The sequence below is a fragment of the Calliphora vicina genome, chromosome 4 (genome assembly GCF_958450345.1).
Source record: "Calliphora vicina chromosome 4, idCalVici1.1, whole genome shotgun sequence".
In the NCBI taxonomy this organism is placed as follows: Eukaryota; Metazoa; Arthropoda; class Insecta; order Diptera; family Calliphoridae; genus Calliphora; species Calliphora vicina.
In genome coordinates, this window is record NC_088783.1 from 771852 (window position 1) to 787634 (window position 15783).

General features: G+C 28.7%; 1 protein-coding gene across 1 annotated transcript in view; it reads left to right on the forward strand.

Annotated features, from left to right (window-relative positions):
• Positions 1-3624: 3624 nt before the first annotated feature.
• Positions 3625-15783, forward strand: part of rg (rugose) — a 361631-nt gene continuing 349472 nt past the window's right edge. Inside the window, exon 1 of the mRNA XM_065507267.1 lies at positions 3625-3822. The gene's annotated coding sequence lies outside the window, so the exon portion shown is untranslated. The remainder of the gene's footprint in view (positions 3823-15783) is intronic.

Below are 15783 nucleotides of genomic sequence, written 5' to 3' on the forward strand. Positions count from 1 at the left end.
TTTGACGTTTTAGGTGTGAACATTGGAAACTCTAATAATTGTACCATCATTTGTGTTTATTAAAACAATTTAAAACCCAAGCTTATATTCATACATCTGAATTGATATGAATATAAAAGATTTTAAACTACATACAAAGTTATTTTGCTATATACACCGGTTAATAATTAAACGGAGCATTCAAATGTTATAGCGTTATATGTCATAAATATTTTTCAAACAAATTTTTTGAAACAAAAACATTAATAAAAAAAATTACGACTTACAACGATACAACCATAGAGAATAGACGATACAACACCAATTGTGAATTGGGCAATTATTTTACATTTCCTTTTATAAGATATTTCATTTTTAATCACTTAAAAAGTGGAAAAAGCACTAAGTTTGCCTCCTCCACTTCTATAAAACATAACAATAATCAAAAATAAAACTACACAAAACGAAATTAAAATAAATATACATATGTATATATTATTTATTTTTAATGTTCAATATTTACCTTTTTGTTTCACAATTGTTTTATTCAAGCCTCATCTATATTGAAAAGATTATGATGGTATTACGAATTTATGTACGACGTAAAAAAATGTGTGTAAATATCTAATACATAATAAAAATCACAAGCACCAGAATCGAACACACCTATTCTTTTATTTTTAAACAGCACCAAAATAAATAATTTTAAATAAATAAGTAAACAATCAACTACTAGTATTATGTTATTGTATGCTATATGATTTACTTTTCTTCTGAAATAAACCTTTAGAAACGCAAATTATTCTTTAATTTAAAGATTTCCTTAAAATTTGTTGTATTTTCTTTTACTTTGTGTTTATCACTAATTCTTTTTCAAACGTTCCATTCAATTGCAGATAGATTCATTCTAAATACAACACTGTTTTAGGCTTACAGTAGATAATGCAGTTCAAGGGTAATTAATTGTTATGCTGGGTATACACGATACTATTTTTCGTACTAATCGCAGGGATGTAAAATTAAGTATTTATGACCACAACTATCCACCCAACAAGTTAAGTACTTTTCTAAATAAAAACTGAGTGGTTTTTTACAATACCATCTCAAAACTTTGATATAATTATCCTACATTTTGTATTCTCACACAGCATCATGAATACTTAATTTAATTTTTCTGGGTCGATTATTAAAGAAAAATCAAAAACTACAATTAAAGACCTAATTAGTTTGTACGTTCCGCTCCGTAACGAATCAGCTGTTTTGTTTTTAGCCAAATGTAAGTAATTACTTGTAAGTAATGAATACGTATTGTCATCGAAAAACACCGAAAAACCACAAAATTGTTTGTGTGTCTATAATATGCGTTGCAAGTTCATTTAAAAAATGTCGTCAACAACGAATGTTCTTGCAAAAATTGCTATGTTGAACGAATTAAAAGACAATATTAAGGGAAAGTCAGTATTGCCGTGTTGTCAATATTATAAAATTACTGAAACAAAATATTTTCGTTAATTTTTTTTTTAAATTAATGAAATTTATGTTTAAATTTCATATTTATTTTTTTAAATACGTAGAAAATCTGCTAATTTTCTTTTACTAAGTTCTAGTAAATTGATAAAATACTCATTCTTGGTAACACTGTTTCATCATTTGTCATTTTAATTGCGACAATTGAAAAAATTTACTTGCAAGCAAATTCTCTTGCAAGCTGAGCTGCAAGTAAGAAAAATTATGATTGTGTTAGTAAAAAACTGTGAGTGTATTGAGTTTTTCGAACTTGCACTTGGTTGTTGCAACGGGGTGTTAGGGGAAGTTGTGTATGTCGTCGGATGAATCTGTTGAAAACAGAATTTTGTCCGCAACGTTAACAAGGCGAATTCATACAAGGTGGTGGCAGTTCTACAAAAACAACAATCGGTCTTAACAAATGTCAAAAAATAAAAATGAAAAATTAAACAAATAAATATTAAAACTTAATATAGTGTTGTTAATTGAATAGTGAGGGTTTTACTTATTTATGTAAAAAAAAATATTTTGTTAATAAGCTTAGAATATGTAGATATTTAAATATAAAAACAAGCTTTGACAATTGTTAGAACCAAAAAGCGAAAAAAAAGTTGTCAGCTGTTTAACTCACTCCATCTTATATAAATTCGCCTTGCTTACACACAAAAATTCTAAAAATATGAAAGCAGTGGTTCCAACATTTTTGAAAGGGAAATACAAGGTGCATTTAATAAGGTGCCATCGGCAGCACAGCTGATTATAGAAATAGCACGCACAAATATCAAACTACATATATAAAAAATATCCGCCCGTATGTCAAACTCTATATATAAAAATATGTGAATTCGACTGTATTTATTTCAATTCGCCACTGCTGTCACCTTGTTAAATACGCCTTGGGGAAATATTTATTATTAACAAAAGAATAAAATATAGAATATCGTTACGAAAAACGATAACCAGAGATTGAGAAAATGTGGGTTACACTTTTTTACTTCTACCTCACACTTTTAAAAATTGAAACGAACTTGCTTTCAATTTCTCTTTCAAGTTGGTGTTTCAATTTACAATCAAGAAAACAGCTGATTTTTTTGTACAATTTGCAGTCGTAAAGTATGTCTGGTCTGATTAACAACAGGCTCGTCATTGTAACACATCTGGAAACCTTATTTTTCCACACGAAATAACATATGCAGCACTTCTTTCGCACGAAATTAAAACTAACAGCTAGCTGTCAAACAGCATATAAAATTTTTCGCATGAAAAAACCATAATTTTTCGCAAATATGAACAGAGTACTAGGCTTAAGCAAAGTAAATTAATAAAGTAGCGACAGTACTACAACAAATACAACATTTACAAAAACCACAAGCAATTTTGTTGTTGGTTTAAGGTCTGAGCTGTCAAAGTTGCCTGTTGTTGTTTTTGCTTTTGGGCTTGTTGTATTTTTCGCCACAACAACCACAAGTGAATTGACAGTTCAGACTGAATAAAAAAAATAGTCAGCTGTTCTACTGAGTCTACTTTATTAATTTACTTTGGGCTTAAGGTTCAATTAGACGTACCACAGCCATAACCATATAAAACAGCTGTTCGAACCAATCTTATGGGCAACACTGTATTTGATTATTGGTGACATACCATAACGCCATAGCCATAACCGTAGATATCAACTGAATTTTGGTTTTCTGCCATAACCATAAACAGCTGATTGATAAATTAAAGTATTTTTATCATTTGACTTTTATTTTTCATAGTTGCTGAATTGTTTGGTGAGTTTTAATTTATATTTTTCTTTTGTTTCTTTTCATAATTCAAAATAAACAAATGAAAACATCAAAAACTGCTGTTTATGGTTATGGCACCACAAATCGAGTATTGTAAAAAATGCCAAAAAATAATTAAAATGCAAGCAGTTTCGACGATCTTGATTTATGTCCATTTTTCATAATAGCATATGAAAACTAAATCTAGTAATTTGTGTTAATTATTTAACGGCTGGGCTTTGTTGTATAACGGTAAAATAAAGGTAAATTCTTGGGAGATTTTAGTTTACAGATTTAGGACTGGTATTGCATAATACGAATCTGGTAACACAAATAGAGGTTATATTAAAACCAATACACAAAAGGTGGTAGTCTAATAAGAATTTAGTCATTCGTGAGTGCCGTTCGTGGTCTGTTCTTTTTCGATAATATACGCGAGAAGTACCGAATGAATAACATTTATCTAGTTATGTTTTAGCAAACAAAAAAAAATATCAGTAGTAGTAGCATATGAGAAGAAAAACCAAATTTAGTTAAAATTGATTGTGCAAATATAAACCAGATATTAAAGGTGATTATCAATTCGATAAAACAGAAAAAATTTATGAAAAAAACTGGAAAGATTGGCAAGAAAAAATGGCTTATAAGAAAAAATAAATTGCATGATTTTTTTCATCAATTTCATATGTGTGAGAGAGTGTTTTTTCCTTTAGTAATAAAGAGAAGTTTAAGTTTGCATGTTTGTGTGTGTGTGTGTATTGTACTCAAAGGAGAAAGTTAAAAAAAATTAAAGAAAAACGACCAATAATAATAAAAAATAAAGAAATACAATAAATTTAGTGAAAAGATAAAAATATATTATATACATATTTCCAATTTATCTTTTATAGGTGGACGAAAAAATAGAGAAATACTGTGTTTATTTCATATGTATATTGATTGCTAAAGAAAAACAATTTTAGTTAATATAAAAGGGAGTATTTTTGTTATTGCTTTCGTGGTTTAAAATTTTGTAGAAAACAGTGGTTGGTTGGTAGTTAGTTTCGTGTTCTGTTGTTGTGTACTTTTCGTATTATTACGTTTCATGGTGCCCATTCATTGATTTTTCCCTTATTGGGAATGACAAAATAAAATTATACAATTACAAAAAAAAAAAAAAACCCATGTTCAATATAAATTGTATATTCTAAAATAAAGGGATAATAAAGTAATGAAAATATAAAGTATTCCGGCTTTTAATAAAGAAAAGTGAGGTTATATATAGGTACATATACATACTATGTATGTATTATGTATGTTCTCCTCGCAAAAGCACAAGTGTTAAAAAAATTATTCCATTTAATAAAACAAACGTATTTTTAGAAAAAAGTAAATAAGTTGTGTTTATTTTTTATACTTTCATATAATATTCTGAATGGTGTATGTAGTTATAAATAAAAGTAAGAATTTGGAGAAATAAATGACTATATTCTTGTATTCCGTCCAGGGCTGCCAGATATTTTTGATGAAAAATCGGAAATTGAGACTTTTATTTAAAACATTCCACAGTCTAATCTAATTACATATTTATGTACTATGCAATTTAAATATGTACGTTATTAATAATACTTGTATATTTTTGGGCATGTTCGTTTGCTTGCTAGTTTGTAGTAGATTTGGAAATTTTAAACAAATAATGTAAACAAAGCATTGGATAGTATGTAGTTAACTAAACCATTTCAAGTTGAAATTGTGATAATCGATTTAATATTGAGAACATAGGTACAAATTGAAATCAAGAAATCCAAATGAATGTTGAAAAAAACACAAATTGCTATTCAGAAAAGCATATATCATCGCCTTAAATACAAACGGACGTACATAACTACGCTTTTATTTCTTTTACAGGAGAACCAAAAAACATTGTTCAATCAATAATAATAAAAGTCCGTATTAATTTCATAAATAAAGTTGTCATTTCTGATCGCAGGGAATTCAAAAAAAGAACTCAATCAAAAACTATATCTATATAAAAATATATCCTAAATTGATAAAAGAAATAATATACATATCTATTTCTATAAGGCTTAAAATAATTGTAATTAAAAATGTCATACAATTTTTTAAGCAAGTAATTCTTAAGACGAAGTTTGTCGTCGAGGAGTTCTAGAGGTAGAGTGTGTATTAAACAGGTTTAGGTTAGTTCAAAAGAGAATGAGAAAAATGTCTGCCTTTCAATTTCTGCATAAAAAATGTGGTACCAGAGATACCAAGGCGAATTTATACAAGTTGGAGTCAGTCAATCAGCTGATTACTCTTTTTTCGCTTGTTTGGTTCTAACACCTGTCAAAGCTTGTTTTTATACTTCAATATCTATATATTCTAAGCTAATTAACAAAATATTTATATTTTGCATAAATAAGTAAATCCCTCACTATTCAATTATCTACACTATATTTAGTTTTAATACATATTTGTTTAATTTTTAATTTCTGTTTTTTGACATTTGTTAAGACCATTTGTTGTTTTTGTAGAACTACCACCACCTTGTATAAATTCGCCTTGAGAGATACTCTTATAAATATAGACTATTCCCCATTTTCTCAATTATCCAATTAATATTTTATTGTATGAGAACTGTCTGTATATCGTCACGATAAAAAATAGCCAGAGATTGATGAAATGGGGGTATGTGTAATTTTAAACTATTCTTCATACCACCATTATTACTTACCGAACGTTTTCCTAAATATGCCTATTCGTTCGAATATTTCAGGACATTTATATAACACATAAACTCATTGGAATTTTCGACAATTTGTATGAAAAATGCCGGCAAAATTTCTATAACTATCAGTAAATCTGGCAATACTGAATATCTCTTATTTTAATTACAAACGAGAGAGAATAACTTTGTACTCTCTTTATTTATTCTTCTTTATCAGAGCTGTAAATGAATCATTCTTTTTTGATTTTAATTCATTATGAATTAGCTAAATTTTGAATTAATTCATTGAATTGAAAAAATGAATTGAATGAAATTTGAATCAATTCAAACGAATTAGGCAGAAATGAATTTCAATTCATTTCTAATTCAAATGAATTTGTAAAAATGAGTTGCAATTCATTTACAATTCATTTGAATTGAATTGATTTTGAATTAATTCAAATGAATTAGAAAAAAGAATTAGCAATTCAAATGAATGACTCAAAAATGAGTTGCAGTCAATAAGATTCGAGAGCAGATCTCTAGGGGGAATGAAAGATTTCTCCTACCAAAATGAAAATATCCAGTACAAAAAATTAAAAGCCTTGTCCTGTATACGCGCATGAACAATGAAAACATGGTGTTTGTGGTTTATTTCTTCAAGAAGAACTGATTTTTATTTTTAAATACGCTGAACGACAAAAGATATTTAATATTCAAGAAGCAATTAATAATTTTTCAAATTTTGTGACCCACGACCACCCAACGACAAACTTTTTGCTAATATTTATATTATATTTATTTCAAAAAAACAAAACTATCTTCCAAAAATAATCAAAAATCAGGAAAAATAACAATGTATGAACAATGTTTTGAACTAACACAATTGAGTTTCATAAATAAGGCTAATTATATTTAATTAGAATGCATCATTCACCTTAAACAATAATAGCTTTTCAAAATTATCATCTGAAAGAGATCCACGTTTAGGGATGTTTAGAATAGAGGCGTACGAAAATAATCTTTCAACGCCAGCTGACGATGGTAACGGCGCATTATATTTAAAGAAAGACTTTTTAACCGTCGGTTAATTACTGCATACTTGATGAATTTGAACAATCTGCTAAATATGCTGCGAATTTCGCGTCGGAGTTGGAAATGAATTGCTAATTTTTTTTCTAGTTCATTTGAATTAATTCAAAATCAATTCAATTCAAATGAATTGTAAATGAATTGAATTAATTCAACATCAATTCAATTCATTTGAATTGGAAACGAATTGCAATTCATTTTTACCAAATTCATTTGAATTAATTCAAAATCAATTCAATTCATTTGAATTAGAAACGAATTGCAATTCATTTTTACCAAATTCATTTGAATTAACTCAAATTTCATTCAATTCATTTTTTTGTGTGAATGATTCGTGAATTAATTCAAAAATGAGTGATTCATTTACAGCTCTGTTCTTTATTCCCTATCTAGGTTGCCAACTATTCAGCTCAGAAAACATCTAGATTGGGAATTGAAAATGGCTAGTAATTATTAAAAATCTAAATAAATGAATAAAAATCGATTTAAAAAAATCGGATTATTAATTATCTTTCTTATTCACACATTCTGGTGTAAATAATGCATATTTATAAAGATGCGATTTAATGCATTAATTTTCTGAATATTCAAAATTTTGGGTTTTTCATTCAAATTCAAACATCTTTTGACATCGAGTATCTGCCAGTAATTGAAAATTTCCATTTCAATACGTTTTGCTTCAATAACAGATTAGATTCACCCTTATCGTGGTTGGCGTCAACGTCTTACGCCTACGACAGTTTCGTACTAGATTAAAGAAACAGTTTGCATTATATCTTTAATCTAGTACGAAACTGTTGTAGGCATAAGACGCTTACGACAACCACGATAAGGGTGATTATTTTTATATCAACAATTTATTACTTTTTGTAACTTCACATGCTATCAGTGTGGCCATATTAGCTTTTATCGGGCTAATATGGCCACATATTTAAAAGTACAAAAATTTATCTTCTCACCTGTTTTTAAAAGTACAAAAACCTATTTAAAGACCTATTTAAAGTACAAAAATTTATCTTCTCACCTGTTTTTTGTTTTATTAAGATTTTTCTATATCCTGTAAAATGCCAAACAAATAGAGATATATTAAGTCAATATGTTTTGTTCAATAAATATTTTAATATATACCACTCGTTGTCTGTTACAAATTGCATATTTTCTCTCGCTCTGCAAACCACAACCATTGAAAAGTTGTTGTAAATTTTACAATGTAAAACGTCAAAATAATCATACGGTTCGGTATTACTCTTTTGAGAACTGTCATTTGTTTCATATCTTCTATATACAGTATTGGCCATAACTAAAGCACCCCCTCAATGAATTTTTTCAAATCATAATTTTTTTTGATAAAAACGGCTTTTTTGTGATGTATTTTGTATATATTTTATTAACTAATATTGTTAATGTTCATTTAATATTCATTTAGTAAAAGATAATTTTATTAAAAATTAATTTAAAATGATAAATCATAAAAAAACTCAAAACGCAACGGACAAACCAATAGCACCCTCTTGCATATTTGCAATGTGAGTTATCGGGAATCACAATGAATGCATTTAAAAATTTCAAAAGATAAAAATAATGGAAGGCGTAGTGTGTAAAATTTAAGTTTTATACAGTTTATTGTTAAAAAAACAATGATAAGGAACAAGTACTCCAGTGAATTTAAAATTAAAGTTATTGAAGACTGGAAGACGGGCTTATCACTACATGAATTGAGTAAAACGCAACGGACAAAACAATAGCACCCTCTTATGAGATGTTTAAAAATTTGACTCGGTACTGCATATTTGCAATGTGAGTTATCGGGAATCACAATGATAAGGAACAAGTACTCCAGTGAATTTAAAATTAAAGTTATTGAAGACTGGAAGACGGGCTTATCACTACATGAATTGAGTAAAAAATATTCAATTAACAGATCAGTTATTTTCAGGCTCGTTTCAACATTTTTTTAGACTGGCCGCATATCACGGGTGCATTCTGCAGGTCGTTCGCATCAAACCACACGATATGACGTTTCCTTGATCAAATGAAAAATACAAAAAGATTGTAGAGCATCCGCTAGTCAAGTGAGAACAAGTTTAAGATTATGCGTTAGCGAAAGAACAATCGGTAGAAGAGTAGTATAAGCCCGTTTATTCAGCTGACGACCAGCAAAAAAACCATTTCCATCAGCTAAGAACAAGAAAGCTACACTGAAGTTTACCAAAGCCAACATTGACTGGAGTGTCCTAAAATTGAAGACAGTACTGTTTCCTGACGAATCCAAATACAACTTAAAAAGTTCCGCTGGAATAAGGCGTGTACGCAGACCAAAAGGAGAAAGATTGAATCCTAAGTATTGCAAAGGAACAATTAAGCATGTAGGAGGCAATGTAATGGTCTGGTGATGCTTTTCTGGTCAAGGATTTGGGCCAAATCATAAAATTTATGGGAGTATGAATCGCTTCATGTACCTTGATGTATTGAAAGATGTAATGTTGCCTTATGCCAGTGAAGAGATGGCACTTATATGGAGTTTCCAACAGGATAACGATCCTAAGCACACCTCCAAAGTTTGTAAGACTTGGCTTCAGAGCAATAAGATTCAAGTTCTTCATTGGCCTAGTCAATCTCCCGATCTTAATCCTATTGAGAACTTGTGACACATTGTTAATATGAAAATAAATCGTGAAAATTGCGGAAATAAGGATCGGCAATTTTCACGATTTATTTCATGCCGTTAAAATAGCCTGGGAAGGAATATCGAAACACGTCATAAAAACATAAGATATTCTATGCTAAGAGATGTTCTTGTGCCATAAAAACAAAGGATTTGCAACAAAAAATTAATTAACATTTTTTTTTATAGTATATCCTTGAAGGGGTGCTTTAGTTTTGTCCGTTTCATTTTTTGATTTTAAGTTACCTCTTATGGAAAGGTTAACTTTGGAAGTATTTGTTTATCAATAATAAACATATTAACAAATGAAAATAATACATAATAGATATTAAAAACTTTGTTTTTATACAAAAAAAATACCATATGAAAAAAATGCACTGAGGGGGGGGTGCTTTAGTTATGGCCAATACTGTATATAAAAATTAAATGGTCCATGTATGTAATGTCATCACGTGAGAACGGCTGGAGCGATTTGGCTGATTTATTTTTTATTCGATTCAAAATTTTCAGGAGATGGTTTGTAAAAAAAAACAAATTAAAAAATTATGACTAAAACCGGCTTTTTTACGTCCAGTCAACTGTAATCAAAAAGCCCCTAAAGTATGCAGTACAAATTTAGATATTTTATTTGCAAATAAATAAGAACATGCAGTGTTGGAGAAACTTGAACTAACATTAGTAAATGCTACCGGGCGAAGCACGGGGGCGGTCAACTAGTTTGTAATAATTTGTGATTTTAATTCTGTTATTAATAAAATATATCGAGGGTTTATATTCAAATATCAACATTTACAGGAGAGCGAAAAAACTGTTTTTTTCGTAAACTCTAAGGGCCGTTTTCTCATTAGGTGATTATTTTTTTTCCCAACCAAACTGAAATTTGGTTTTCTCAATGTCTCATTTGCTTCTATTCTATCGCTAAGCTAACCCGACCTCATCTGTCAATTATTTATATATTTATCGTACAGATAAATTCAATCAGTGTTTTTGTGTGTTTTTGTAACCCAAATTAAATAGATTTTATAAAAAAAAAGTTTAATAGATGAATTAACATTGATTTGATGGAGTGAATGCTGAAAGAGTTTATCATGCCAGGCCTAACTACCTGGCAGACATGCAGGATGATGAATTTTTCAAAAGATTCCGGCTCTCGATGGCCACATTAAACAGATGATTTATGTAAACATTAGGGCTCTATAGCTCAAACAAAAAGTCGACTTTTCGAACTTTCGACTTTTTCCGTTTTTTAAAAAGTCGACTTTTCGAACTTCGACTTTTGGTAGTTTATGAAAAGTCGACCTTTCGAACTTTCGACTTTTTAGTTAATCGACTTTTTTCAACTTTTTACCATTTCTTGTAAAAAATACATGGTTTCTACATTAATTGATGCGCCTTTTGTAATGTTTAGCAATAAAAATTAAATTTATCAAGGCGATAATAGAATTTTGTGTAAAAAAAAGCTTTATTTTATAAACATTTATTTATTATTTACATATATTAGCATACACTACAAAAAATGCAAGTGCAATATATTTAACAATCTAAAAAGTCGACTTTTATCGACTATTCGACTATTTTCGACTTTTATCGAATTTTGAGATAACATAATCGATTGTTCGACTTTTTTCCGACCAAAAAGTCGATTTCGACTTTTTTCAGGAAATAGTCGATTGTTCGAACAATCGAACAATAGACTTATAGAACCCTAGTAAACATGTTGTCACTCGAAGGCAGGGTTCCCAACTTTCACATCTATTTTGAGAGGTATTGCCAACTGAAAATAACGTTTTTTGTCGGCATATTGAGGAAACCAAAATTGTTAACGGACAGTTTATCGGCCAAATAAATTTATGTCGACATTTAGTAACAGGCAGTTTGTCGAAATATTGAGAAAACGTTCCTAAGAGTAATAACTAAAGTTTATTTAATCCTACATATGTTAAGTTTTTATTAATTCCTGATATTCGCGCTTATATATGAGATAACAGTTTTTACAAGTTGAAGTTTTTTCGTTTTTTTATTTGAACAAAAATAAAAATGAGTTTTAATGTAAACTTTGAGGTTTTTATGTAAGTAATATGGCTCATACATAACACCATCATTGATGTGCCATCAAGTGATTATGCAATTAAGCTGGACGCACACACTACACCAGCATTCTGGTACAAAATAAATTTTTTACCAAAAATTGTGTGGAAAAGATTGTAATGTAAATGTAACATGTAAAGATTGTAACGATAAAATTTGTAATGCACTTATTATTGCTATTATTATCCTAAAAAATTATCAAACTATTTTTGATAAAGCACCAGCAGCTGGAACAATCACACCACAATCAGCTGGCACAATCACTTGATTGCACATTCATGATGGTGTTGTGTATGGGCCCTATAACATTAGTTTTTAATAAAATAATTAGCTCTTTCTTTAACAAAACAATATTTAATATATTATGGTTAATAATGTTGTTTATCCTCGGAATCTATAATACATTTTTATTTAATATTATAACTGTGACGAATTTTGAACAACAAACCTGCTATAAGATCGTCCTCATCTTCTTTAAATGAAATATAATCAATTGCAATACGCTGTAGGGAATTCATTTTGTTGGTTGATCAAAAATTACAACGCATATGGCAATTCCATATCATCGTACGTGACATTTGTACGCCTATAGAGTGGAATAGATTTTGCAAAAATAAGAGTATCTGAAAAATAATTTGGACTTTATGTTCCATTCAGAGGGTACTCTATTTAAAAATAATAAAAAGTACCTTCGAAATATTGTTGTCCAAAATATTGAGCGAAATAAGGGTATATCGTACGTGACATAAAACGGAACACATTTTGAGGTACATCTAGAAATATGCGAAAATATTAGAATCGTGAGAGGCGTTATGTTTTCTTTTAATTTCTTACACTAAACGAAATATTTTTCCTTTGAATCCGTCATATTTAAATAAAAACAATCTTTGGATGATTTTATAATAAATAAAATTTAATATCGTACGTGACAGATTTTTCTCTTATAATAAAACAATATACATAAATTCTGTAAATATATGTATACAAAAACTAAAAAAAGTGAATAGAAAATAAACATTCGGTTTCAATAAACAATTTCACAATAGCAAAAAAACAATCATAGTCAAATTCATTTCATACTACAAGCTAATTGGGAGCGTAGTTTTCGCCGCAATTTTTGCTTAAAACATAAATAAAACATTAAAAAATTAAATATACTCAGTTTAAACTATTATTTTAGTCTTTAAAATTTTGTAATATGATCTAAATACTTTCACATAGTAACATTTTATTATTTTCTTCTATTCAAATCATCTTGAAAAAAAGTTTCAAGGGTTTTTGTGTTTTCAGTCGTGGTAGCGATTCTCGTGGAATTGCCCATATATAATATTTTATAAAAAATACTTTTAATGTTTTATTATATACACGAATATTTCATATGCATATTGCACTTTTTTACTAACAAAATAAATTGTGTGTTAGATAGCACAATACAAATTTTATGAAAAAACCATTGGAAATATAGTATATTTTTTTTAAAATTAAAATGACGAATGACAAATTAGTCAGGGAATACGTTGTTATAAAAAACTCATTTTCGAGAAAATGTCGCATAGCACTATTTGAATATAAACCTTCGGTATTTTTACTTTAATTTTGCATTATTTCATAAAAAAGTGTGCTATTTAAATTATATAATATCCAACTAATGAACGTAGCTATATCCATTACATACATTTTCCATATATTTAGATGTTGCCCCCTTAGTCCACATTGGCCAAAATCCATCATAGAACTCCAAAATTCTCAACATCAATTTTCAAAACTTGTTAAAATTCTCAGAAATTCAATTCTGGAATTTCATAAACAGCATGTGATAGTCATATCCATTATATACATTTCCTTCTCAAATAGTGGTTACGCATGCCTCTAATACTCTCTGAACTTGAAACTTTATCCAAAAAATAAATTAAAAATATATAGTATTTAATTCGGCATATTTATCTTCACGCCCTACTACTATAATATTTATAAAAAAATTTTATTGAAGAACTGATACTAACGTATGCGGAATGAAATTGCAACAAAAATTTGACGCTGGCAAAGAAAAAGTACATGAACTATGAGTGTTTTAGGACTTCTTTTGAATTACGTGATGTTTTTCGCCTTAGTACTTTAAAACCCCATTTGGAAATCTGGCTTTTAGTTATCTCAAAATGTTACAAAAAAAAAGAAAAAAAGAACTACCTTGAAAAAACATTTGTAATATTTTCCATATTTTATATATTTTCATCGGGAAGAATTTGTAATATTTTACATCAAGTGGCATAGAAAGACAGAGCAGTGGACTTTTTTGGAAGTAAATAGACCTATTATTGATAAGATGTGCAAAGTAGAACATATTTTTTCTAAAAAAATTTATATGGATCTTAATCAATCAGATGTAAATTCGAAATTTTTACTTTTTTGGAATATGATTTGACCATCAATTCTAATTAATATATTATGATATGTGTACACAAAATTAATCATTTCATAAAAAGAAACATCAGAGATTATTTTGTTTAAAAGAAAGTTCTTCTTAACTGTTCCATCATCCAACTGTCACGCCCAGATGATTACGGTGTTATCCAATACCCTTGAAATTCCAGACTTTCTAAAGTGAAAAAATTTATATATTTTTTTAAATTAGAGTAAGTTCGGGTAATGTGGTATAGCTGCTTTTCTCTAAAACTAAGAGCATAGGAGTAGCGGTAACAAGCTTAAAAGTTGTATGATCTCAGAACATTCACATTGGGTGAGTTACTTCATTTTTGCAGGTCATGGAAATAGTCAGTTGTAAAAAATCAGCATTATCTTATGGTAGACTTTTTTTTGTGATCTGTTAAAAATAAATTTTTTTCTACAATCAGGTGTTTTAAATTTAAACTTCATTAATTTAATTTTAAAGTCAAATGGGAATATTTTGCTATTGAAGAACATATGTAACAATATAGTATATTTAGTGTATATGTTTAATTTTTTTATAATAATTTCATTAAACCACGTGGTCGGCTAATGTGGTATAGCTAAAGAATTTCAAGCAAATAATATGCCAAAGAAATGTGAAATATGAAAATGGGCAGCGAATGATTTGAAGAACGCTATCTGAGCTATTAGAAACAACAAATATACATTTTTTTCGCATCAGTCATTCAATGTCTCCTACGAAGCGAAGAATATATTGAGGAGCTTCTGGTAAGCTTGGTCAGCCGCCAACTTTAACCGCATCCATTAAAGATGATTTAAATAAAACGCAACTCATTTACAAATTAAAATACTATGTATCGGTTATGCGGTTTGGTATACAATATTAAAAGAACATGGTGTACCACATTACCCGCCAATTTTTTCAATGGCTTGTTTATGGGCTTTGTCTCTTTTTCCCAAATTTCTCTGAAACTTGATCTTAAAAGACTTTTTTACTTTCATCGATGTAAACCTAACACTTGTAGTAAAACACCAGCTGAAAACTGTTCCAATCGAATTAAAATTATAGTCAAATAAAAAATAGGTATACCACATTACCCGAACTTACTCTAAAAATAATTTGAGAGTTTTTGGACCTTTTTAAATAGAAGAGTTTTTGTAGATTATTTAAAATAAAAATCGAGAAAAATGAGACCATGCAACTTAAATAAGAGCTCAGAATAGTGCAATCATCGCAAATATATGTATTTCCAACACCTGTATATAAATTTCTTCATAACTGCCACAAAAGTATATGAACGTACGTTCGTGACCCCAGGAAATGTCCATATGCTAATATTGTAATTTAAGTCAGACCGAAATTACAGTCATCATTGAAATGGCGTTACAGTTATCATTAAAATTACGTATCCAATGTTGGTCAATAGGTATCTTTTAATAGAGGTCCGACTACCTTTGCGTAAAAAATTTTACAAAAATTGCGAACTGGATTTTTTTTAAATAAAAAAAGCAAATGTTTAAATATATTTATAGCAGTATACTGCTTTGATTTGTGACCACCTTTTAGATATAAATTCATATACATACATACA